General features: G+C 36.4%; 1 protein-coding gene across 2 annotated transcripts in view; it reads left to right on the forward strand.

The window, feature by feature from the left end:
- Positions 1-2,932: 2,932 nt before the first annotated feature.
- The window catches only part of LOC124362857 (espin), a 144,957-nt gene continuing 121,410 nt past the window's right edge, over positions 2,933-26,479 (forward strand). The window contains exon 1 of one of the 2 annotated variants that reach the window (XM_046817717.1): positions 2,933-3,053. The gene's annotated coding sequence lies outside the window, so the exon portion shown is untranslated. The remainder of the gene's footprint in view (positions 3,054-26,479) is intronic. The other variant, XM_046817716.1, reaches the window with a different exon arrangement.

A 26,479-nucleotide genomic window follows, 5' to 3' on the forward strand; every position in this document is an offset into this window, starting at 1 on the left:
TAAAACCCCCATCCAGCTGCAAGGAGTTTGGCGTAATTATTTATAAAATGATTTTTTATCCTAGTAAATCCACCTCTACTGTTTCCAAATGGGCCGAAACCACATCCAATTTATCACACATAGAGCGTTTATTCCAATTTTAGTGCAAACCTATTCAACAAAAAGGTGCGTATATTAGTTTTGTAGAAAAAGGTTTTGGCACTGATTCAGTTCTAGCCCCAACAACGTACTTGACCTTGGCATTCACTTATAGAATGCCCATACCAAATTTCATAAAGATGAGTTGAGAATTGTAGGCGTAATACATAATAACTATCGTGACCATACATACTCGTATATAGATAATTTTTTACATCTAAACATTGCAATTAAATAGATTAGAAATCTGCCATACTTAAAAAGGGATTCAATTGAAGGCAAAAGTTTAGTTCTTAACCTCAAAATAAAAAATGATAAAGAAAAGCAATGTGCAAACATAAATCCATTAGTCAAAGATATGTATAATTATGACCTATAAGTATAAGCGTAAAAAAATTGAGCAATTTGACGAAGTTAGGGTAAAGGCTGATTGAGGAATGATAATACGAGTAAATAACACATACCATGAGGTATGATGTTCGAATGTACTCTGTAGAAATTTAGGGTTTTAAATAAACGATTTTATCCAATTTTACGCTATTCTAGCGGATATATCTAAGGATTTAGTGCGTAAAAAACTCTTTTAAACTAATTTGTTGTATACGATGTACAGATCTTAAATATTTTATCGGCAGAATTATAGAATGTAGGGTCTCAAAAACTTTATGAGCAGGTAGAGGGTGCTTAAATTTCACTTAGTTGGGTGAACTGTAGGGTTTAATTGGGGGGGGGGGGGGGAGATGTAGCTGCCCATGGGTACAAAAATCTTGTTACGGACCTGCAACAAGAGTAGTTAAGTAGTAGGTTGTGCTAGATGATTACCAGAAGTAGGTAGAGCGTGCTCACATTTCACTAATAGTCAAGAGAACTAAAGACTACGTAGGCTAATGGGATCGAAAGTGCAAAGTTTACCAGTCCTTTAGGAGCTGATTGTAGTAAAATGACCATGAGTTTTCTCCCATAAGAACAATGTTAAACCTCGTGCAGTTTTAGGCCCTAGTTGCAGAATCATGGAAGATCATTTTATATAGTTAATACACATTCAAACACTTTTGAATTTTTAAGTTCTTCAAAATGAGGCATCTCCAAAAACGATACGATACAAATAGACATAAAAGTGCATGAGGTTTAACATTGTTCTTATGAAGAAAAACTCAAGGATGCTTGTCTACAGAACGAGATTTTTCTCTGGTATTCGTCCTTCATACGACTTTGCCTTTAACTACTTTACTTTTACTCTTGAATTCTGATACTAGATGACTTTTTTCAGCGGAACTACTTTCTCGTGGCAAGTTGCGGGCAGTGAACTCTCGGCCACTGTAGGCTACTATCACTCAAGAGTTGACATATTGCAAGCAAAATAACCAGTTACTATTTCTTGCGATTACATAAAATCCTATCACATAAGGACATAAAACCCCATAATCGACATAAGGGGTTTAACATTGTTTTTTGAGGGAACACTGAAGGTAATTTTACTATAGCCGTCTCTTAAGGTCGTGCAATTTGTTTTTGGTCGGACTAATATTGCTGGAAATTAAAAAAATGTTGTTCACAGCTGTTTTAAACACAATTTCAAAAGACAGAAAAAATATATTTCTAAATTTTAACCCGTGGGATGTTATAAATTCAAAACATAGTTTAGTGAACTTTTTTAATCAGGTCCAAAGAAACACTATTGAAGATAGGAACACTATATTTTTACAGTGTAGACATAAAATATGATTTAGGATAATAACGTATTTTTTTATTAAAGTAAAGTTTAATTTCCTTAAAAAATATTAAAATCATACCTTATTCACAAATTATATAAAAAATTAATATTTTCTTTAAGTCATAGACTACATGAATAAAGACATATCACTCCCTGCACCTTTAAATCACGTAAATACTGTAAAAATTCCATATTTTTATCTTCAGCAAGCAGTTTACTTTTGGATCTGATCGCAAAGTTGCATGCATTTCTTATTCCTTTGACTCATCGTGGAGTGATCATAAAACTATCTACTTTTTTGTCTTCAGGAAAGTCACCTTAAATCTACAAAATTAAAATATAAAATATTTTCCCAACTAAAAATCAATTGCACTACCTTAATGTCACGCTCGCATCACACTTTCCCTACCGCACTTGTTCTTCCGGTTATATCTTTGCCTTGTGTAGCCATCTGTTATTGAAAAATAAACCAATTATGCGGAATATCTAAAGAGCCGAGAGAATGCAATGAAGTCTTTACCAACCAACCCAACAAAGTAATATCACCACATGTTGATAAATTACTGAAAATGGCATAATGGCTGTACTGAGTTTGTTTACAAATTTGTTTATTCTGAGATTTTCCAGGTGCTACTATGGTTACCAATAAGAACGATTGAAAAACGTTTTTAACCTAAAAATCAATAGATATAGTTGGACCAAGAGAAACCTAGTACCTAGTGTACCAAGTTTCAAGTTTTAGGACTTTTCAAAAGTTATCGCACAGGCGAAGAGACAGACAACGACACGGTTTTAAGAAGTACCTGTCAAGTCAATTATCGGACTTCAATAAATTATTTATCTATAGAATTAAGGAGGAGTTTAATTCATTTAGGCTACTTATTACATGATGCACTGAACAGATACAATATTTATGGAACGAAAATAAGGATGACAGAATTTACACCGTATACCACGAATTGTCAATAAGCATTTACAAAGGGTGAGCATTTCAGGGTGTTCGGATAATTCTAGCAAGGGCTGCAGGAGGAGCGGACGGAGGAATAGCCGCATCAGACGGCCCACGTGGGAAGGATGTGGAAAGTAAAAATGCGGAGAGAAAGGAGCAAGTGACACACTTGGCGGACCAGCCTAGATTCAGAGTGCGGCTAGCAGTCGTGCGGTGCTGATGTCTGTTGTTGAGGATACCGTCTCTTGTCTGGTGAGTACAGTACTCTATCTCTGTTGTCTAGGAGGTATTATACGGCTGGGCTTGATATTGATCAATCACTAGGAACTAGTCTATGTTTATTTTAAATTTATTAAGTTTAAAAATGTAGAGTTCCAAACGCGCGGTACAGAACTGAAGTGAAAGTGGTCGGTGGACGTTCGTGAACTTGACTTTGCATGTGTGTGGAGACGTGAACTTTCTTGCCGCGCTGATCGACCGGTATCACTGTCAATGTCAGTCTCAGTATCACTCACGCAATGATTGGCCCATGCCTCCCTCTCGCCTCGTAGTATACGAGTACAGGCAAGTCTCTCGCTCGTGAACTTGACTTTGCATGTGTGTGGAGACTTGAACCTTCTTGCCGCGCTGATCGACCGGTATCACTGTCAATGTCAGTCTCAGTATCACTCACGCAATGATTGGCCCATGCCTCCCTCTCGCCTCGCAGTATACGAGTACAGGCAAGTCTCTCGCTCGTGAACTTGACTTTGCATGTGTGTGGAGACTTGAACTTTCTTGCCGCGCTGATCGACCGGTATCACTGTCAATGTCGGTCTCAGTATCACTCACGCAATGATTGGCCCATGCCTCCCTCTCGCCTCGCAGTATACGAGTACAGGCAAGTCTCTCGCTCGTGAACTTGACTTTGCATGTGTGTGGAGACTTGAACTTTCTTGCCGCGCTGATCGACCGGTATCACTGTCAATGTCGGTCTCAGTATCACTCACGCAATGATTGGCCCATGCCTCCCTCTCGCCTCGCAGTATACGAGTACAGGCAAGCCTCTCGTTCGTGAACTTGACTTTGCATGTGTGTGGAGACTTGAACTTTCTTGCCGCGCTGATCGACCGGTATCACTGTCAATGTCGGTCTCAGTATCACTCACGCAATGATTGGCCCATGCCTCCCTCTCGCCTCGCAGTATACGAGTACAGGCAAGTCTCTCGCTCGTGAACTTGACTTTGCATGTGTGTGGAGACTTGAACTTTCTTGCCGCGCTGATCGACCGGTATCACTGTCAATGTCGGTGTCAGTATCACTCACGCAATGATTGGCCCATGCCTCCCTCTCGCCTCGCAGTATACGAGTACAGGCAAGCCTCTCGTTCGTGAACTTGACTTTGCATGTGTGCGAAGACTTGAACTTTCTTGCCGCGCTGATCGACCGGTATCATTGTCAATGTCGGTCTCAGTATCACTCACGCAATGATTGGCCCATGCCTCCCTCTCGCCTAGCAGTATACGAGTACAGGCAAGTCTCTCGCTCGTGAACTTGACTTTGCATGTGTGCGAAGACTTGAACTTTCTTGCCGCGCCGATCGACCGGTATCACTGTCAATGTCGGTATCAGTATCACTCACGCAATGATTGGCCCATGCCTCCTTCTCGCCTGCTGTATAAGAGTACCAGCAAACTTGTTGTGTTCGTGAACTTTAGTTTGCATGTGTGCGAAGTCTTGAACTTTCTTGCCGCGCTGATCGACCGGTATCACTGTCAATGTCGGTATCAGTATCACTCACGCAATGATTGGCCCATGCCTCCCTCTCGCCTCGCAGTATACGAGTACAGTACCAGCAAACTTGTTCGTGAATTTGACTTTGCATGTGTGTGAGGAGACGTGAACTTTCTTGCCGCGCTGATCGATCGGTATCACTGTCAATGTCGGTGTCAGTATCACTCACGCAATAATTGGCCCATACCTCCCTCTCGCCTGCTATATACGAGTAAGGCCTCTCGCTCTCAGTCTGGCGCAAGTTCCGTTCCCACTAGAGCACTTCCTTTTGAGCAACGACTTGTTTATTTTACACCATCCGATTTCGGCGAGGTACTTCAAAACACGCAAAGAACATAACGATAACTAAACGTGTGGTTTATTGCTGTTGCGCCCACTCAGTATAACTCATAAAAAAGATGCACTTTAGTTACGCTATAGCTTATTATGGCAGTTATAGCACGCCATTAGATATTTAAACGAAACCCCCACTTTTTGTGGGGTATTTAAAAACATACAAGAAATCTAACGATAACACGACATATCGAGTTTTACCGGTGTATTTACTTAAGTATTTAAGAAAGTTACAACTTTATTGCACTGTAGTTTGTGAAAATGTTTTAACATGGCAGTGAAAATAACCCATATATAGAAAAGTATATCTTTTATAGACTTCATGTTTATTTATAAATCCACAGAATTTAGGTACTTCAAAAGAAACAAAAATCCAATACTTAAATAAAAATTGTTTACCAGTGCATTCACTCAATTCTATAAAAAGCCACAACTTTATTGTGCTATCGTTTTTTTTAATGTATATAACGCACAATTAAATAAACAGTTATAAGAATGTTGTGATTGTTTTGTAACAGTTAAGTATCATTGCTGATAGTTAATTGTTTATTAGCTATTAAAAAAATAATATTGAATAAAATATTTTAAAACATTGATATAAAATTTAGTTACTAATGACTGGATAAACAGTAATATGTTAATTTCTTAACATTTCGGAATGGAAATGTCATAAATTTTTCTTAATCTTGGCTTCTTTTGGTGAGAATTACTTTTATTTTGGTTTAGCTCAATAATTATACGTGAATATTCTCAAAATCAATTCCAACTGTAGTAGCGTCATGAACATTTGGAGCAAAAAACCTATATCTGTGTATGAATGTACGTTGCCATTTCAATACTTGATTTTCTTGGAAAGCTAACGAAATATTGTCGGTTTAGCTCGTAATTATTACCAGTAATAGGAAAACAACATAATTATGTTTAATTTGTTCGCTATATCATAGTTTTATAAGCCACACTATTCAAACAGGACAGTGTTGTGTATTATAACATCCACAGGTTCACGTATTAAGCATTTTAATACGAAATGATTTATGAAGATGGGAAAAGCTCGTCGTTGCTCCACAGGGAGTTTTTTTTTATCACGGTTTGAATCAATTTGCTGTATTATTAGTTTAGTATACCGTACCGCTAAATGTTCTGCCATTATAGCAACATCAACCGGCAATTTATTTCTTAATTATATCTTTCAAGCGCTCAGTTTGTTACAAGTTCCTGTAAATTTATGAAAAATTCGGAATTCCTTTGACTTTAATGTCGGTGCTACGCAGATTACCGAGTCATAGATAGAGCTTGGGTTAAAAAAAAGTGGCTGAGTATAAAACACTATTAAAACTTTCGATGTCAAGCAGTATGCGAATAGCCATCAACAAATAAATAAATTACTGGTTATTATTTCTCTATTTTTTAATTATTATTTATTGATCAAGCCTTTGTGGAAACAGTGATATATGATTCATATTATAGTTATACTCGACAGAAATATTATTGTTTGTGGAACCAGAGAGCTTAGAACATTTATGCCAAGTGATTAGATGCCATTACTTTTAAATTACAAAACAATATTATTATTTTTATTTAAACTTATCTCTTTTTATAAACTACTAAATATTATCTTGGTACTGTACTATATTTGAATAAGATTTCAAATGTTTGCATGGTTGAGAACTGAAGGAAAACGTTTACAACGAACACCACACACGTCGTTCTATTCAGAACTATGTTATTGACCTTAGTTTACTGTTTTTATCAATCTCTCGCTAATTCAATTAAAAAAATTAATTTCCAACCTGGAAATGTAGAGCGAAGACAAATAAAGCTTACAATGAATCGGTCCAAATTATTAAAATGTAATTACTTTTCTAGAGAAATAAATATCTTGGAATTGTTATAGCGTAACAAACATGAAAAAATAATTAATGTTGTAAAAAGTTAAACTTGGTATATTTTCATAGTTGAATAGTTCAAGGTGACAGACGCAGATAAAATCTGCCCACGCCCGAAGCTCTTGTGACCCTAAAGACGTGAGTCTATAAATTAGTGATCGAGTCACTGGGGCAACGCGTACCATCGGCGTCGCTCAGAACCTTTCGTGATTGTAGATTACGCTCCAGATAAGAATGAGCTCCGTGATGGAGAATCGTGATACAAGGATCGTTAATCGTGATACAGGATTAATTCACCTACGTACTGCTAGCCACTCACTAGCTGAGATGAGATCTGTCTTTTAAACAGTTTAAACAATTTGGGTCCAATTCCAATAATGGTTAGTGATATTTGAGCGAATCACATCCAGGACTATGCAAGACCGTTTTAGAAATTCAACTCTATAATCTCCATCTCAAAAACAGTATGTGCGGAACCTTACCACCAAAAGCATGTTAAAACTATTCTCTAACACTGTATTGGTCTTAAACATACGACATACTCAATTTTTTGTAGCTAATACATACATTTTTATAATTCAGAAGCTTGGTGTTTAAATTTGTGAAACTGAAAATAAATCTAGCAACCTTACTTAAAAATAAAACTCGTCATACCAACTTGTCATTTTTTTTGCCCAATGGATAACATGAGGACAATTACTTCTAGAAGTTACGTAACTCCAACTCAACAGTCTTTGGTCTAGAAAATATTTTACTATCGCTTCCCAGCCTGTGGGATTAGTATCACAGTTCGGCATGCCTGTAGGATTCAAAAACTTCAAAATACTATTTAAGGTATATCAAGTAAACATGAATTTCTGAAAATCGTTCATTGATACAAAAAACAGTAACAATACGTCTCGAGATCTACAATCTGATCTCTTCCACAGGTGAATAACTAACCTAATACATATCTAGAATTTAGGTTAAAATAAACATATCATATGTCACGAATAAATCCATGTTGTGTGTCAATCCAAGTTCACTAACTCTAAAACATGCACTTATAACAACAACAACAACATAACACTAATTATTAAAACTGAACTACAGAATACAGGTCACAATAGGTCTGCACTTACTGACTATCCACATAGAACTGACATAAAAAGCCCTAATTATTAGAACTGTCTTCGAGGTGTAGTGGTCGTGTGTCGCACAAACATCATGCTATTATCATACTTACCATAACTGATATATATATATATATATATATATATATATATCATGCTATTATCATACTTACCATAACTGATATATATATATATATATATATATATATATATATATTATATATATATATATATATTAAACTGTATAAATGGCAATAGCCAAGTGAGAGATCCGGGTTCGAGTCCCGGCGGAGCAAGTACTTTTTGTGATTCAATGTTTATTGAAATTAAATAAGGCTATTGCCATTTATATAGTTTAATGTAAATAAAAGTCGTTTGACAGGTATTTGGTCTTCCGATCATATGTTAGTTTGCTTATTTAAACGCATATGTGACAGATAAGGCCAAATACAAAATAATTGAATCGGAAAAAGTAAGCGCTCTGTGGTGTAATGGTAGCACATTCACCCGGCAAGTGAGAGATCCGGGTTCGAGTCCCGGCGGAGCAAGTACTTTTTGTGATTCAATGTTTATTGAATTTATATATATATATATATATATATATATATATATATATATATATATATATATATCAGAGGGTACTGACCCTTGCTGCTTGACTCACAAAACTATTAAAGAGTCCCAGTACCTGAGTGAGAACCTGCGGTATTGCGATGTAACTTTGCAGCGCGTCTTCCATAACCAAAAACTTCACTTTCGTACAGTGAGGCTTTTGAAATGAGCGTCATCAATGAGCTCCTAACCTAACCTTAAAACCTCTATGTGAGTATTTTGAATGGTAAAAAGCAAATACAAAGTGTAGTATATAGCCTACATGTACATGTACTGTTGGAAACTTATATTTAGATTGTAACTATTTGATTAGAATTTGCCGAAGTAAGCAGTTTGAAACTGCTTTAGTTTTAAGGTTCTTATTAGTTTATTAAGGACTCGACAAGGGCATCCTTAAAATCATATTGTTGTCTGACGTCTTACTGTCCGTTCGTGTAATAACTCTTGATAGAAAGGTCTTAGAGACTTGACTCTCGGTACCAAGAATCCTCTTGATCCAAGGAAGAACTCTATTGTTTTTGCGGTTATTAAATAAAAAGATAAAAATGAAATTCACACAATTTGACTCTAAAAAACTTCATGATAGCAACTGTTGTGATGCGTGGTTGATAATGCCTTAAAGTTGTAAACAATGACAATGTTGTGCATTACAACTGTTAAAAGCTTATATCTTCGTTATTTACTGGCAGAGTTTTATGATCAATGTATCAAAATGTTTGTATTGTGACAATATTGTTATCATTATTTACAATAATAATAACAATACTTTCTCTCCGTTCGTGTGATAACTCTTAATAGAAAGGTCTAGAGACTTGAATCTACGTACAAAGAATCCTGGACCCATGGAAGAACTCTATCGATTTTGCTGTCAAAAAGTAAAAATTAAAGATAAAAATTAAATTAAAAAATTTTGACTAAAAAAAATCATAATGAAATCTGTTGATTTAGCCTTAAAGATATAAACTATGAACATTTTGTTGTGCATTACAACCGTTTATAGCTTATATCTACATTAGTTACTGACTGATTTTTATGCTCTTGGTATCAACATGTTTATTTACAATGTTTCATGATATTGTTAGTTTTTACGGTATGAAGCTTGAAATATTTTAATCTGCCACCATCTTGAAATGAGTTATCATGATATAATATAAAATGGTCTCTTGATTTAAGACTTCAAGGAAAATAATTGTTCTAAATTTGAGTTTTTTACCTCTACTGGATTATGAAATAAAATCTAAAAACATATACATACAGACAGATGGTAAATGAAAAGAGATAGACCATAGGTTACATTTAGTTTTTAGCTCCTCTTGGTCCCTAGAACAATATCCTAAAGTTTGTGTAGATAGTTTTTTACTCCTTGTATGTATATATATATATATATATAGCACACCTTGGTATCGTGTATTAACGTCTTTAGTAGTCAGGGTACTATACAAACCGAGTTATGAGAGTTATAATAGTGTATGACAACAAATTTAGTTATATACAACTTTTATAACGTGACATGGTAACATATGTGAGAAGATAGTTTGTTGGTTTGGTTGGCAATACTTTCCTTCCGTTCTGTCGTGTCCTAAGATACTCCGTGTTATCGTTTATTATTAATTAGTTTAGTGATCAAAATAAAAAATTAAAACATGCAAGCAATAATTAATTTTGAGTCATTTTAAGACATTAGAGATAGATACTTCCCTAAAAGAAATGACACTGTATAAGAGAGAACGTGACTCTTGCCTCAGCAGAGCGGGTTTGTCTCGTCTATCGAGATCGAGTTAATGTTGACTTGTTAGAAAGTTGTAATTGTTCATCAGTTAGCTCTGGGCCGATGTCGCTAAAGTCAACTAGTCATTCTGTATCCGGCAGATAGCATTTCTGATCGTATTTATTGTTTGATGTCGAACCTCAGCACGACCGAGGAAGTGTCCGTGACCGCCTCTAGGAGACAAGAACGTCAGCTCGAGCTATCGACACTAGCCCGTGCCGAAGTTGAGTCCTAAGCTCATATTTCGTAAGTACTAATTGGTATATTCAAATATTTAATTTTTTTAAATTTGCTAAAGAGTACATCCCACCGTTTTACAAATTTTATTTTTACATAAAATAGTAATGTTTACTGTAAAAATGTTGATAACGAATTACGTATTTAAGTAGTTAGTTAAAATAACACTATTCCATTATTATTTAATTTTGGGACGAGGTCTTTATAATCCAAAGATTGCATCGTCAGGTGACTACAAATAAATATGTACATTATTGTTTTACTACAAATAGTATTAAAATGTTAAATATTAAATGTTTCGTGTAAATATGTAAAAACAAAGAATTGGAAATATATTTCAGACAGTATGAACATTTAGATGGGACTAAAGTTCAGTTTAGTTTTCTAATATATTAAAAAGATTCTTCATTATTAATTAGTTTTTCTTTATTTATATTTATGTGACGTGACTATTTAAGTGCATTGGTTTTGTAATAGGCAAAACACAGAATTGAATCAGGAGACACCCATAAAAATACTCTTAAATTAATAAAAGAAGTTACAAAATCAATGCTAATTACATACATTATTTACAGCGGATGGTATTTAAATATTATTTTCAATAAAAACAATGTAAATATTTGTTTGCGGAGTCGCCTGATGAGGAAATCTTTGTTTTCGAAAGGTCTCCTAAAAAAAACATAAAACAAAACAAAATAATATCGGAAAAAGTGTTGTTTTCGCTAAATTATTTTTAATTGCTTTTAGAGTTTTCCAAGTAAGTGTATAATATATTTGGACTAAAATGTTAAAAAATAGCGAATGATCAAGAGAATGCTATTGAAACTGCTGTTGCTGTAATTGCCATGAAACTTTGTTATCAAGCTAATAAAGCGTCAAGCTGAACCGGATATGGTGGTAGACCAATTTCTTAGGCAGTCCAAATAGTATATCGTCGATGAATGTATAGGTTTACGAACAGTTCTAAGCAAAAAAAATGTAGTTCAAACTTTTATTATACTTATCCAAATTCCAGACAATTAATCAAGCTGTCATTATCTCAAGGTACTGACAGTAATACTCGTAATGTAAATGGAAGTAACGGATTCACGTCGGAAGTCATCAGAAAAAAGGGATGTTTTACAAGACATCAAGTGCACTAATATTTAAAATAATATTGTCTAGGGTTTCTTTATTAAACAAGGTAGGAATTGCCACACCAAGTATCGCGTAACATTCTTCGGTGAGCTAGCGTACAGAATTTAAAGTCATTTCATTTCATTTTCGAGATGTAATGCGGTCAAATAGACAGATGGACATGATACAGAAAAGAGATTTTTGTGTATTCCCGGCTGACAAATAAGTGATAAACTTCAATGAAGCTCAGCCAAAAATGTCAAGGTTGTACAACAATGGACATCCACCATCATATAACCCATTCTTGTCTACGTATAAATAAAGTTTATTGTTACATGTAATCAGGGCCGTACTCATCTTAGGCAGGCTCCGGAAAAAGATAGCCTAAAAATTAGAAAGTAATGTTCACATATATAAATGTAAACAACTCCTTCGTGTCCATTTTAAGTTACTACAATAATCAAGATTTATTAAACAGGGCGTATGAAAGTTATATACGTGTAAAGAGATCTGTGATGTAAACGATGTTGAGCGCTGGTCAGATGTAGTCGATAATGTTGTTTCTATCAAACTCAGTGATGCATCTGTCAGTTCATCCGCCAGTCAAATGATCGACTAAGATCAGTTTTAAAGATGACCTCCGTTTCTGTATCATTGACCTTGGCCGTAACTCGCTCCCTTGATTCAATCACTGCTAGAGCAACAGCAGCGGCGCACAGAGCTGTCAGGCCCTGATGATTTAATCAGCTGATGAAAGTTCTAACGCTTCACACGGATGATATAATAATGCACAGATCGGTGGACAAAGACTCATTTTCGCTGATCCTGCGAACAAACAAACAATTTAAACGTCTTCAGATCCAATGAGGGTTGCCTGCTTTACCAACCAAATTACCTACATATTTCGGTGAGGCACGCAGATTCTCTAAATTATTTTATGAATACTATGTAAGAATTTAGAATATAGTTGTTTAGGGCAATAAACAACTAAAAAGTAAAATTTAAATCTCCATTGAGCATTTTAAAATTAGTTGAATAATAATTATCACATTACTTGAAACACAAAAACATATCAGAGCCACAAAAGCTATTGTGAGGAGGAACTGAGCAAGAAACAACAATAATGGATTACGATATTTTGGCAATTACTAAGGCCTAAAATGAAGCAAACCCCCATTATTCCATTTTTAATAAAATAAATAAGTTACAATAAAATCTGAGAAAGAGATCTGGCACTACTTGTTATATTGAATATTGTTCTTTGATTATATTTACTCCATACAAAAGAGTATACTTTAGAGCATAACTTGAGTGTTCAACATTAATTTAAACCAGAGTCTTATGTAACCAATATTATATTATGGTGAAATGAAAGTATTTACTTGAAAACAATGTAATCTGTTCGTGTAGTCTAACTTGGTAACTTGAGGGAAACTGCACACCAGTAATTATAATTCAATGTTTGTAGTAATTATAAACAGAGATAGCACACTAAATCTGATACACGAACATGTTCCCCTTTGTTTCTGGATGCTCCCCAAAAGACAAGTATCACGAGTGAAACAATTATCGTGTTATCGCCTGCTATCGGCAGAGACACGCACACTGGGTGTGTCTCCAAGCTGGAGGTGTCACCGCAGAAAGCGTGAATGTCCACACCTCCTGTCGCACCTGACCACCCGAATGTGGTGTGTAAGTCAGTCAGCCAGTGTGGCTCGCCGCTCGGTGCTCAGACTCAGGCTCACAATTAGCCTAACAAGCGCACACTTTCATCTCTGACATGATTTCTCCCGCCGTGCCGCGCAGGCCCGCGCCCGCCACACCGCCGTCCGAGAACTTCTTCTCTTGTCTCCACCCTTTTATCGAGTCCGGTCCTATTGTTCCCGCCGGGTATTCAGCCAAAGTTAATACTTAATGTTCGTAATCTCGGAGATATTAGAAAATACTACGCTTCAATTCTTTTGTCCGGTCAAGTAGTGTACACGCTATGTTGATCTCTATCCGTCACTGTGCCAGTTGTTACATGACGTAATCACGATTGTCAGCTTTGACCGTTGGTTTGATATTTAAAGTATTGTGAAAAAATATAGATGAAGAAAATTGATAAAGCAAAGATTCTTCTGTAATGTTTATGTTTTGGACGTATCATAACAAAAATACCAACTTTGCATTTGCTTAGTCAGGTAAATATGAGAAACCGTGATAAATCAAACAAAATATGAGTCTGATTAGCCAAAGATGGGTTTGGCACTGTATAACATTTTTTATAACTGTTAATTTCAAATGGCTCTATTTAGTACTTTGTTTTGTTCACCATGATAAAGACCATTTGTCATATTTATGGTAGCTGTAGAATTGTTCGGATAGATTTACTAGGACTACCTGAAAAAGTTAGCCTCTTTGGGCTTAACTTGGTGACGGGAAATCTACATTTTTACTATACGTGACGGTAGTACTCGTATAATAAATTTTTGTGTCAGAAAGGTTCTTTTTTGGTTGGTGTGCCTACCGATAGAACCTATTCTGGCTGCAGCAGGCACCGATTCTAGGCAACTCAATGTCCCGGAGACACACCACTAACCGTAAATCTCGAGATATTTGGGTAAAAAGTGTTAGGCAAAGTTCTACTTTACTGCGGAGGATGGCTGTTGGAATAGGTGGGATTCCCTTAATGATAAATGCTTTAAAAAGCCCAAACAAGAGCGATATGCATTCCCTGCCCATTTTGACCCCCATGGGTTTGAAAGCTGAGTAAGCCTCACCTTCTTCTAAGGTGTCATGGCTGCGTTGGTGCCCACTATCACAGTCTCCACCCGTAGCCCACACTTCCGAATAACCTCTCATTCCGGAAGCAACGCAGAAGACTGAAACAATGCCCGTTATCTCCTCCTCATGGGTTCTTGACAGGAAGCTGCTTGCTTCTACACCGAATTTTACCATCCATCCTGAAAATCCTTCCACTCCGGAAGCAACGCAAAGATCCTTTTAGAACTAAGTGCAATGAGGGTTTTCATCATTTTTTTGTGCTAAGTGAACAAAACGTATTAAACTGATAAAATATATTTCGTAAAGTAAAGGCCAATTATATTCCAAGGTGGGTACAGAAAGTTGAGATTAATAAGTAATATAACATACATATATGTATAAGTAAATATACTAGACTGCCATTATTGTCCCCAATTGATATTATAGTAAACGTGTTCAAGATGAGATTGAGCCGGAAATCCTGGACCTCCCGTGACAAATACCGGGCTAAATCAGCAAAATATATTTCCCCACGGATGCGGGCGGCGCGAATCCGAGTTCCTCAACCGGGGGAGGATGTAGCGGCATGCGTTGTTCGTGTGAGCGAACACAATGCTGACAATGGTGGAGGCACAATAACTGCGGAGTGACGTGACAGAACGTCAACACTCTCTCAGCCACGGCAGAAACATTGCTAACACTGGGCTAATACATGAGCTGGGTGGGGGATCAGCTGCAGGTGCTGAGTCACGTGATAGTTCCCAACAGCTCGCGCTGACACAGCTGATCTCATCAATAACAGCTGGTCAACTCTCGTCTCCGCCGTCACAGAGCAAGTTTCACTGCTTCCACCGTAAACTGCTCTTCTTAGACTTTCAGTTTTATTGACGCTGGATTATTTGGCCACTCTTGGTTCTTGGCACGAGTACATTATTTGCTCTTTGATGTTTTCATTCCTTCTGCGAAGTACAATTTGAGCTTACGTGAAAGTTGAGTTTACGGATATCCTTTGGGAGAGTAGGTTAAACTTTAAAATCCGCGCTAACATTTTAAATTGCTTATAATGTGTTTTGTTCAGCAATTTAAATTGTACAATTAGTAATGAACTAAGCAAACTTAGTAATTAATCTAACTATTAAACAAGTGTATTTTATCGGCTCCAGCGTTGAGTGAACCTAAAACTAAATTGAATAAAAATTTCCCCTCGTGACATTGGAATAGTTTTTAAGAAGAAACTGAACAAATTAAGTAACCACAATGAGATAAAATGTATTGGTGTACAAATAAATTGCCAACTGGATAGGAATCGTGGCCGATAGGAGGGTTTACCTCTGGCTAGTTTATACCCTCTACATGGTGGTTTGAATGGGTGGGAATCCCTTAATGATAAATGCTTTAACAAGCCTAAACAAGAGAGAGATGCTTTCCGTAACAACTTTGACAGTTACAGAGACTGGAAGCAGAGGAATCTCCGCCGTCTTTTAAGGTGCCATGGCTTAGATAGAATTCATCATCCCCTCATGTTGGTGGTACCATGATATATCGGCTGAAGCCAGTCATAATCTCCACCAGTAGAAATCCAAATAGTTTTTCACTCTAGAAGCCGCGTTGAGGACAGTTTAAATGTAAGTGCAGTAGAAGTTTATTCAGCGTCTTTTCCTATACAATAAAGGTACAAAAACAGTCTAATACTTAATGCGCTGTGGTAAATCTATATCTGTTACGATCATTTCGTAAGCGCCAGTACTGATGTAATGGATATTTAAATTGGTAGAACCTTCAAAGAGCCAACATAACACTATACTCGTACGTGAATGAGTGTAGAGTAATATGTTATTGGAAAGGCATGCCTGCATTGTCTGCAATATTATACACCTCACTCATTACAAACGACTACTTTATAATGTAACGCACAAAAGACTCGAGTTTCCGATTCAAAATACAGTACTTACTATACCATTACATAATGACTGCACGGTGCTGCTGATTACATTGACAACCGATTCACTTCAAACGGAACATTAATGCGATATGTACCGCGACCGTACTGTCAGTGTGGTGCCATGACAAGCGGACCGTGGCCACTGCGAGGACAGTGTGTAGAGGTCGCCGCCACAGTGTGTGCAGTTCGGGGACCAGCGAGTGTGTAGTGTGTGTGCTGGTGTCGAGTGTAGAGATGCGATGACGTCTTATCATGTGGGAGTGCTTGACCAAGGGACTGTGCCAGAGGAAGTGTGACAAGACCCACGTTTGGAATATTGAGAACCAGAAGCATCTCGAGATCCACAAGCAGAAATTGCCGAAGCACCCTCCAAAACTGGACGTAGTCGAGCTGGACTGGAACAGGGGTAGGAGAATCGACTCCTACTACGTAGTCGAGGGCACCACCCAGACCATCATCAGACAAGAGATCTACAAGAAGATCTGTCTGCAACAAAAGACGTCTTTTCACACCAAAGACCTATTCAGCGTGTCCATGAGGAATGTGAACGAAAGGATCATCAACGAGAGGAAATTCATAATTCCCGTAATACCCAACTTCTCGTTTAGAGAGATGTCGAACAGTCCGGACCCTTTGGAAGGGGAGTTTCTGGGTTCATCTAATGTCGTGGAAGTACAAGTGGAATCTTCACAGTGCGTTACTGAGGGCGCGGAAGCTTCTTGTGATGCACAGGAGGATCAGCTCTCGTATAGAGGCAGTGAGAAGTCAGATTCCGGTGACAGGCAAGTGTCCGAGATTGGCGAAGACCCGGATACCATGATGACTGATGTCGAGGAGGCGGATTCTATAGAGAACTACGCGACTCCAGCGAGTAGCAACCCTCAGACGGGCAGTGAACATTCAGTGGAACTCTGTCAGCTCAAAGTGGAGGTTCCAAGGTATGACCATAAGAGTATATGAATTCTTAAGAATACTCTACCTCTGTGAAAGTGTAATGCCATGGCATAGTCTAACTCTTCTAGTTTGGCTCTCGTAGGGATTACAGTAAACCAGACAAGGTCTTTGCCTTACATTTAAGTTTGAATATTCTACTTATATCCTTCCAAAATTTTAAAACTTCGAAGTCACACTCATAAGTATTATCAGTGAATGCAGTGTAACTACTTTTTTCACAAATGTTATATAAGTCCATCCGGTACATATTTGTATACAAACTTATTTACATTCATTAAACTATTTAAAGTTGATAACCAATGTCGTTGACATATCACGAAGAGCAGGGTCTAAGAGTAGATGTTCTTGGTACTCTATATCTTTTATTATTGCACAACCAATATCTAGAAGGGACATATAAATTCTTTCCTATGATATTTATTGTACTATTCCGCCAATTGAAATAAATAACAACAAAAATAAGTTCACGACACTTTTCAAGCGACGAATCGGGGTGAGGTGTCCGAGTTAAAGAGTTCAAACTCCCTTCTTATATTTCCTTATTTATGAAATGAAAATATCTATTTATTTATGTTCATGAAATTATAGGAGATGTTACATTTTAATGATAACAAATACACATCCCAACGCTTTTCAGCCTTTTAAATTGTTGTGATTATACAGAAAATAATATACCACTCACTTTTATACTTGGCCATTAAAAATATTCTGAAAGTAAGCCTAATAACTTACAATCAAAATTTAAAAGCGTTTGATATTGAGATATGTATTATATCTTCAACATGAGGAAGATCTTTTTACTACAGCTGGTTTTTTACTAGCCATTTGTAGTGGCGGTATTGTATTATCTGGATTTGTTCTCCATAAGAACCTCACACGGGACGTTTACGCCCTTATTTGTAGCCATAGAATTGTGGGAAATGTCTAATTTAAAGTATTTAATTAATACACATCCATACGCCTCTATAGATTTTTCAATATTTTATTGGTTATTCAAAACATTTTTGCAATTCAACATTTGAATACCCAAATAGTATAACTAGAAAAACTAAAGAAGAAATTATATTCTTATTAGTAAGTTCTCCCAAATGATGCATCTTTCATAACGTAATAATAAAAAATAAGGACATAAAAAGGTATGAGGTTTAACATTGTTCTTATATAGACAAGTTCAAGAACGAGATTTCGGTTTCTGGCCTCCGTCCTTCATACAACTTTGAACTTTAACAATTTTATTTTTACTCTTTATTCTGGTACATGAATTTTTTCGGCGGAACTACTTTCTCACGGCAAGTGGTGGCCAATGTACTATCACTCAAGAGCTGACATTTTGCAAGTAAAATAACCAGTTACTATTTCATAAAACATTACCACACTGACTTTCCATGCGTTAAAGTCTCTCAATGAGACCTCTGTGTATTCTCTTGTCTGTCTATACACACTGATGTTGATTCACGGTTCTTTAAAACTCATAAACCAAAGTCATTCATGTATCAGTCAGATAAGAAAGACTAGGAAGAGAATAGGACTAACAGTAGATGATCCTGGAATTCTTTTATTTTAAAATTAATAACTAGATTGGTCTTATCAATTATTTTCTGCGATCTTTATTGTAGTATTCCACTAATAGCGGATGTAGTAAGTAATAGCGGGTTGCGTAGTTCAATTCACTTTTTTAGGCAATACATTGGAAAAAACTAAAACGCATTCGCAACGATGGACATTGATTTATATATTTTTAAAATGAGACATCTCCCATAACTTTATGACAAATATAAGGTTGTAAAAGTGTTTTGTGATGTTGTACATTGTTTCTATGTCGTTTAAATCAAGAAGGCCACCAATACAACCGGCTCATAATTATCCACTATCTCTTTAAAGCACTGTATAGTTTGTTTCTTTATTTCAAATATTTATAAATGTACATTCAGCTATTTATAAAATTATGGATCCGGCAAAGGTATTTTCCTACAATCTCCATTCTGTTCTAAGGTAGACGTGTGGTGCAGCTGAAATCTGCTGCATTTACACAAACCCCTTAGCTGAATAGGTGAATTGAAGCCGAAACAAGCAACAACGCAAAAATCTACAAGCCTATTTTAAGACAGGATGGAGATGGTAAGAAAGTACCTTTGCCATAAACTCATTCTCCATTTTGCCAAACATCTTGTATGATGAGTTAACATCTTTCAGGTACGATGGAGTAAGGATCATTTATAAAGGTTTTACATAAAAAACTAACTATTTCCAAAGTATCTACAATCAGGAAGGACGATAAAATAATGATTAGGTTTAACTCCACTCCTGATGGCAACATATTATTTAAATATACATTGTAACAATGTACGTATATTTGTATTGTCAGCTGATAGCATACAAAAAACTTTGGATAAGTTTTAATAACCTTTCTTTAAAATGAGACACCTCCCATGGCGCTACGATCAAAAATAATAGAGTAAAAGTGCATAAGATTTAACATTACTCTTATGGGGGGGGGGGACTCAAGGTCGTTTCTCTATAGCCGGCTCTTAAGAGAGCCATATTAGACGAAGAATCTCACAAATAACAAAACAAGTCTGAGGCACGCTCCAACTAATACGTACATCCTAGTAGAGTGAGTGGCTTGTGCAGCAGACAAACGACAGGATTATTCCAGGGCCAGGTGTTGGAGGCTATTGTGAGACACAATCAAACTAGCGCCATTGAGAGTGAGACGTGACAAGTGTCAATATCGCCGTAACAGCTTCTATGCTCGCGCTGTCGTTATTTACGTCACATGCTCATTGTCGTCTGCCAGCGTCTGCGCTACTCGGTGACATAACCTAACAACTATGAATCGGTTCTCGTATTCGGGCAGCCTTGAAGCCTTGCAGCCTTGCAGCCTTGCAGCTTCTTTTGACAGAAGCAAAGTGTGTAGTTCAAACAATCCGTCATAAATCGAACATATAGAGAAAAAGTGTTCTCATTTTCGAAATGTAACGTTCGAAAACAAAATATGCTAAACTCATTAATACTTTTAATACGTTTCTTGCTTTATCACTTCTTTAAGAAAATGTCGATTTTTGTCTAGTATACTTATGGTGCTTAACTGACCAGAATAAAGCTAGATTGGAGACCACTAAATGCAACAGTAGAAATTGCAGACCTATAAATCAAAAAGGCATTAATTTCGGTAACTTGGCCCAAGCAATATATACCTTAATGTCTTTGTATCTTGCATAACCGGTTTTCTTAGTGTAGTTTTCTCAGCACCAGAAGCATTTTAATGCTTTACAATATTCTTTAAAGTTAGTTTAGGCCTTTTCAATTAATCCATTACTATTATTTCGATACTCTGTGGCATAGAGTAATGAATAAAATATATAGAATGAGAGTAATGAATAAAATATATAGAATGGAAAGTCAGTGTTAAAAGTTGGTTCCGAAATTTCATTATTACGCACTCTCACGTTACAACGCTACAGCACCTTCCCTAGTTCACCGGAAACAGGTGGTCCTAGTTTCCGCCATTACTTACGTGGCGCCAAACACAAGTACTTCTATATTATACTATTGTTATGTTAATACTTGTAAATTATGCTGACTGGTTTCTAGCCAATCTGTCATAACAGTAAATTATTTTCGATTTCAAATTAATTCACTGCCATACAATAAAAGTAGTGCCAATACGGTAAGAGAACTTCGGAAAGTAATTTGTTTATGTCAAAATACCAATTCTTTATTCAGTGTTGAGGACAAATTAATTCTGAACGAATTTAGGAACAATGAATGTGATCCATACTGATCACGATGCAATCAAAATACTTTGTGTCTATCCAATTTAAATTTATTTAACGAGGTAAGAGTGAATACTATCGCGTCTTTAAAAAATATATTATTGAAGGTTTGTATTAATTGTTCATCAAATATTCTCTCAAAGTCGATTGAAGTGTTTTGGAACTTCATAAACGTACACTTGGTTACTTACTTTTATAAATTACAAACAAATATCTGTTCTCTTTTCGATGTTCGTCGGGTGAAACCATGTTTCTGTACGGTAACAGGACGATGTCCGCTAGTGTTTACCTTGCTGCCAAGTCCGTGCACGGGCAGTGAAACCATGTTTCTGTACGGCAACAGGACGATGTCTGCTAGTGTTTACCTTGCTGCCAATGCCGTGCACGGGCAGTGAAACCATGTTTCTGTACGGTAACAGGACGATGTCTGCTAGTGTTTACCTTGCTGCCAATGCCGTGCACGGGCAGTGAAACCATGTTTCTGTACGGTAACAGGACGATGTCTGCTAGTATTTACCTTGCTGCCAAGTGAGGTGCACGGGCAGTGAAACCATGTTTCTGTACGGCAACAGGACGATATCCGCTAGTGTTTACCTTGCTGCCAAGTCCGTGCACGGGCAGTGAAACCATGTTTCTGTACGACAACAGGACGATGTCTGCTAATGTTTACCTTGCTGCCAATGCCGTGCACGGGCAGTGAGACTATGTTTCTGTACGGTAACAGGACGATGTTTGGCTAGTATTTACCTTGCTGCCAAGTGCCGTGCACGGGCAGTGAAACCATGTTTCTGTACGGTAACAGGGACGATATCCGCTAGTGTTTAGTGTTTACCTTGCTGCCAAGTCCGTGCACGGGCAGTGAAACCATGTTTCTTTACGGCAACAGGACGATGTCCGCTAGTTGTTTACCTTGCTGCCAATGTCCGTGCACGGGCAGTGAGTGAAATGTTCTGTATGTTTCTGTACGGCAACAGGACGATGTCTGCTAGTGTTTACCTTGCTGCCAATGCCGTGCACGGGCAAGTGAACTTGCGCCGGGCAACGTAACATCAGCCGACGTATTTCCTCTACAGCGGGATCGCGAAACAAAGCGTGAAGGATGTGGCCGGAAGTTTGAAACTGGCCGGAAACAGAATTAGTCATGTCATGAGGCTGTACGCTATGTGTATGCCGCTGCCGCACTGCCTGTGTTAAGCGTCGTTGGCCGCTCCGCCACCTGCCTAATCTGCATGTTTATTCAAAAATACGCCTATCATAGCGTTGCTTTCACCAACATCTATCAAGGAAGTTATTCGTTATGAAGAAGGCATTACGCAAGTCAAATGTTTTACCGTCAGTTCTTGTCACAAGCAGCGGTCTGTGCACGCACAGTCCCTTGACTCAGTAATATAGGATGTGAAGGAGTTCAGTGGATCCATTGCAGAATGGCGTGGCGGCAGTGAACATTCTATAGCTTTACATTAATCATTTCTCGTGATGTCAGTAGCCAATTGCCACTAGAAAACATTGTATTTTCACCACCAGCACATATTACTCGCTCAGGGCAAAGAACAGGCATTGGAGAGATCTCTGGAGGACGTCGACACGTCATCAATCATCTGAGAGCCGTTGTTGACTTGGTATCGGCAACAATACAGAGAGCGCAGTAATTACAGGAAAATTAATTACTTGTTAGAGTAATTGAAAATTTCGCGTGATAAAACTTAAATCCTAATTACTTTCAAAATGTGCACAAATTCATGTCTATCTATTTGTCTGTTGGCCCGCACGATATCTCGAGAACCAACTAACCTAGACCTGAAATTCTGTGTGGCGCTTCATCTCTGTGTAAGCAACATCGAATTCGATGAAGCTCAGTCACTTCATGGGATGTTGCTGAACGTTAGCGACATTTTCACATTGGGTAACGGTTATGGTAAAGAGAACAAAGCAAAGCAGAATTTATAAATGTGTAAACAGCTGTGTACAATCATATGTAATCATCATAGTAACACATAGTCTAATGAAATGAGCTTCAAATTTTGTGTGCAAGCTCAACGAAGCCTGTTACGCGATACGCGGTGTGAAGTACTTCTGCATTATTATAACTTTTTCGTAAAACAATTTGAATGTGTGTACAGTACTCTCCAAACATTAAATACTCGTATGAAAGTACAATGTCAAATCAAAATAAGTTTATTTCCACAAAAATATAATTATTTAGCAAGAAAATTGAGGTTCATCATAATATGAATCTATAAATTAACTAAGGCACTAATAGCTGAAACTAATGACAATCCGAGAAGGAAGTGTGACATATGTTGATTTGATCTACAGTTAGCCATTTAAAGTGGTGTTTTAGTTTGAAGACACACACTCATAATTAGTCGAGCGTTAGCATAGCCTATAACACAGGGTTATATCTTTATAATGAATTGAGCTGTAAACTTAATATTTCGTTATTCCTCGCGAACTAATAAAAATGATCTTTTGCCTATTAAGTTAAGTCTCACTCTTTAAAAAGTTATAATGGTTTAGAGTTTGAAACATTTACGTTATCGATCCTGTTCTCCTTGTAGACCATTCTCGTATTTGGATTTAAAGAGTCACTAACTACCTTAAAAACATTTTTTAAGTCCAGTATTCATTTACTAGGTTTAACCTACACAACTTGAGACAAGATAAGAATATTAAACTATTTAGAACATGGCTTACATTGTAAATGTTTCAAACTTTAAATCAGCATAGTTTTTGAAATAGTGAATCTTTTGATGTCGGATTTGCGGCATTGTACTCTACTAATATAGACCTTTCGTTAGATTTACTACTCGACCTAAACTCTCATTTAAGATTTCCTTCTGACTCCTTGCGGGCCATTCCTCGTGACATGACAATAAATGATAGTTACTCCAAAAAGTAGATTTATAAGAGTTGTAATGATGTATAAAGTTTATTACTTTTTCTGTAATCGTTAGGAAATTATTAAGCCCGTGCGGAGCATTTTTACTCTCCGTATACATACGTATATGGCTTTTGTCTGTATTCCACAAAAAAGTTTGAGAATGAGTAAAATTAAGCTATAGACTCAACAATGCATGCATTTCTAAATAGGCAAAATACATTTTTATAATGGTGTATATTCTTTTATGAGATTTGGCCTGAACGATAGCGTTCGGCGGAGCCCAACTATTCCCAAGATATATCGAGAAATATTCCATCTACAAATTTTAAATATGGATATATATATATATATATATATATATATATATATATATATATATATATATATGTTACTAAGAGGTCTCACAAAATTCCTCTTGTTGCTGTCCGACTATCTGCTTGTGTATTTATTTTTTGTTGGATATGTGAAGAATGTGCAATTTGAGCTATTAGCATGAAATGTTGCATATAACTTCAATTCTACATAGTTAACGTCATGTGTGATGACGAATATGTCCTTCTTCAGCATTTTTCTGAGCGGTTTTTACAACTCTCAAATGTACACAATTTTAAGTATTCAAGTTTATAAAGAACATTTAAGAATGTAATCATTACACAATATATTTATATCACAACGTAAGAAGAGCATCTTTAAAAATTTGTTTTGCAAACCATCAAGCAATAAATCTGTTATACTTTATTATTAGTACCATGTGGTATGTAGTATTATAATTCAATATAGTATACAATCTTCCTTCCTTAATATTCTGGTTAAAACCTCGAACAAAAGTCTAGATTAAATTTTATAACTTAGCTGATTCTAGTTATTCCTAAGCATGACTATTTATTAAATATTTAGTCATTTACCTATTTGATTTTTTTCTTTACATAATTTCTCGCTTACTTTGTTGCACCTCAAGCATCAAACACGTCTGGCAACGAGGCATGAGTTTTCGTTAAAAACTCGAATCTACCAGTCTCTTTTTAAACGTAGGAATTCTCTACTAAATGCAATATTGAATTGCACTGATTTTCACTCTCTCTTCAATGGTGGGTTCTCAGGAGACGGACGTACATTTCGTACTTAAGTGCCGTATTGGTTCAAGGTCACTTTCTCTAAGACAGGCAATGATCAATCAGGGAAGATCAACAGCAATCAGAAAACCTCTAAATCTGTGATATAATCGAGTTTTCTGTGAATTACAGGTCTAACTCATCTCAGTCAAAGAGTTGGAAGGTGTTACTTTCACTCAGTCCTGCTGTTTTGGTCCTCTGATTGTCCTATGAACAGTATTTTAGTCAACAGATTTTGAGGATGTTTATGATTTCCTTAGTATTTTCAAATGATATTTAAATAATATGCAACGAAATAGCTACCTGTGTGTTTTTTTAATAAAATAAAAAATATAAATTTAGAAAACAATAATAATTGAAATTCTTTTGTTTCAGTTACATCATGCAATAGTAAAATTCAATCGGAATTTATAGTGCTACTATTCACATTATGTATGCTGTATGTCTATGGATCTCTCAAACCAACTTTTAGATCAAAGCAATTTGGGTGTTACATCCTATGTTTGTACCAGATTTTAGTTCAAAGATTTTTAGGTCTTGGTTAATTTATATTAGTTCAAATGATATTTAAGTTATATCTGAACGAATAAGTTACATGTGCAGTTGTTACTAAAGTTAAAAATAACTAAATATTTAAAAAAGTGTAATCTTTATATTAATTTATTTCTGTTATTATTTTTTTGTTATTAATGTAATTCAAATATATACATTTTATTAGAGGAATATCTCAATTTATCCTTAATTATTAAAATAATTTTTAATGCTATCAATGATTTCTTAGTATAAATAGTTTTAAAAGTACTTGCTATTGTTGGTGATATGTAATATTGTTTCTATGGTGTATTGCATGGAATGTATTTTTTTATTTTGGAAGAGCAAATATATTATTAATTACTTATATTATCGTATTTAATAATATGATAATATTATCGGTAATAATATGATTCAGTCGGGGGTTAATAGATTTATGTTTAAAGTATGTAGGTTATGTGATATTTATATGAACATCTCCAACTAAATTTAAACCGAGGTAATATGGGTGTTTCAATCTATTAGGCGACGTAAGTGTTGTACAATGTTCGTACAATTTGTTTCCAAGACATTGAACTATCCATGACTAAAATGTAATATTGTAATTGACACTTATAAATAACATTACGGCGAGACTAAACCATTGTGCAGTGGCCCCGTTGAGTAAATTTTACACAACAGTACTGCTTTATTTTGTCATCCTCGGGTTGAGTTTTTGCCCCTGATCGTCGCTCGAACAAAAGAGAATTACCCTCCATCTGTAGGCGAATCAGGAACCAAATCTGCCCCGACAAAAAGAATGTTGTCGCCGCGGTGTTATGTGACACAGAGCACACTGCCCTCCTCTCGAATAAGGTTTGCATAACCCTAATGATGTGCTGCCGGCAGCAAAACAAACAG

The sequence above is a fragment of the Homalodisca vitripennis genome, chromosome 5, assembly GCF_021130785.1.
Source record: "Homalodisca vitripennis isolate AUS2020 chromosome 5, UT_GWSS_2.1, whole genome shotgun sequence".
NCBI classification, from domain to species: Eukaryota; Metazoa; Arthropoda; class Insecta; order Hemiptera; family Cicadellidae; genus Homalodisca; species Homalodisca vitripennis.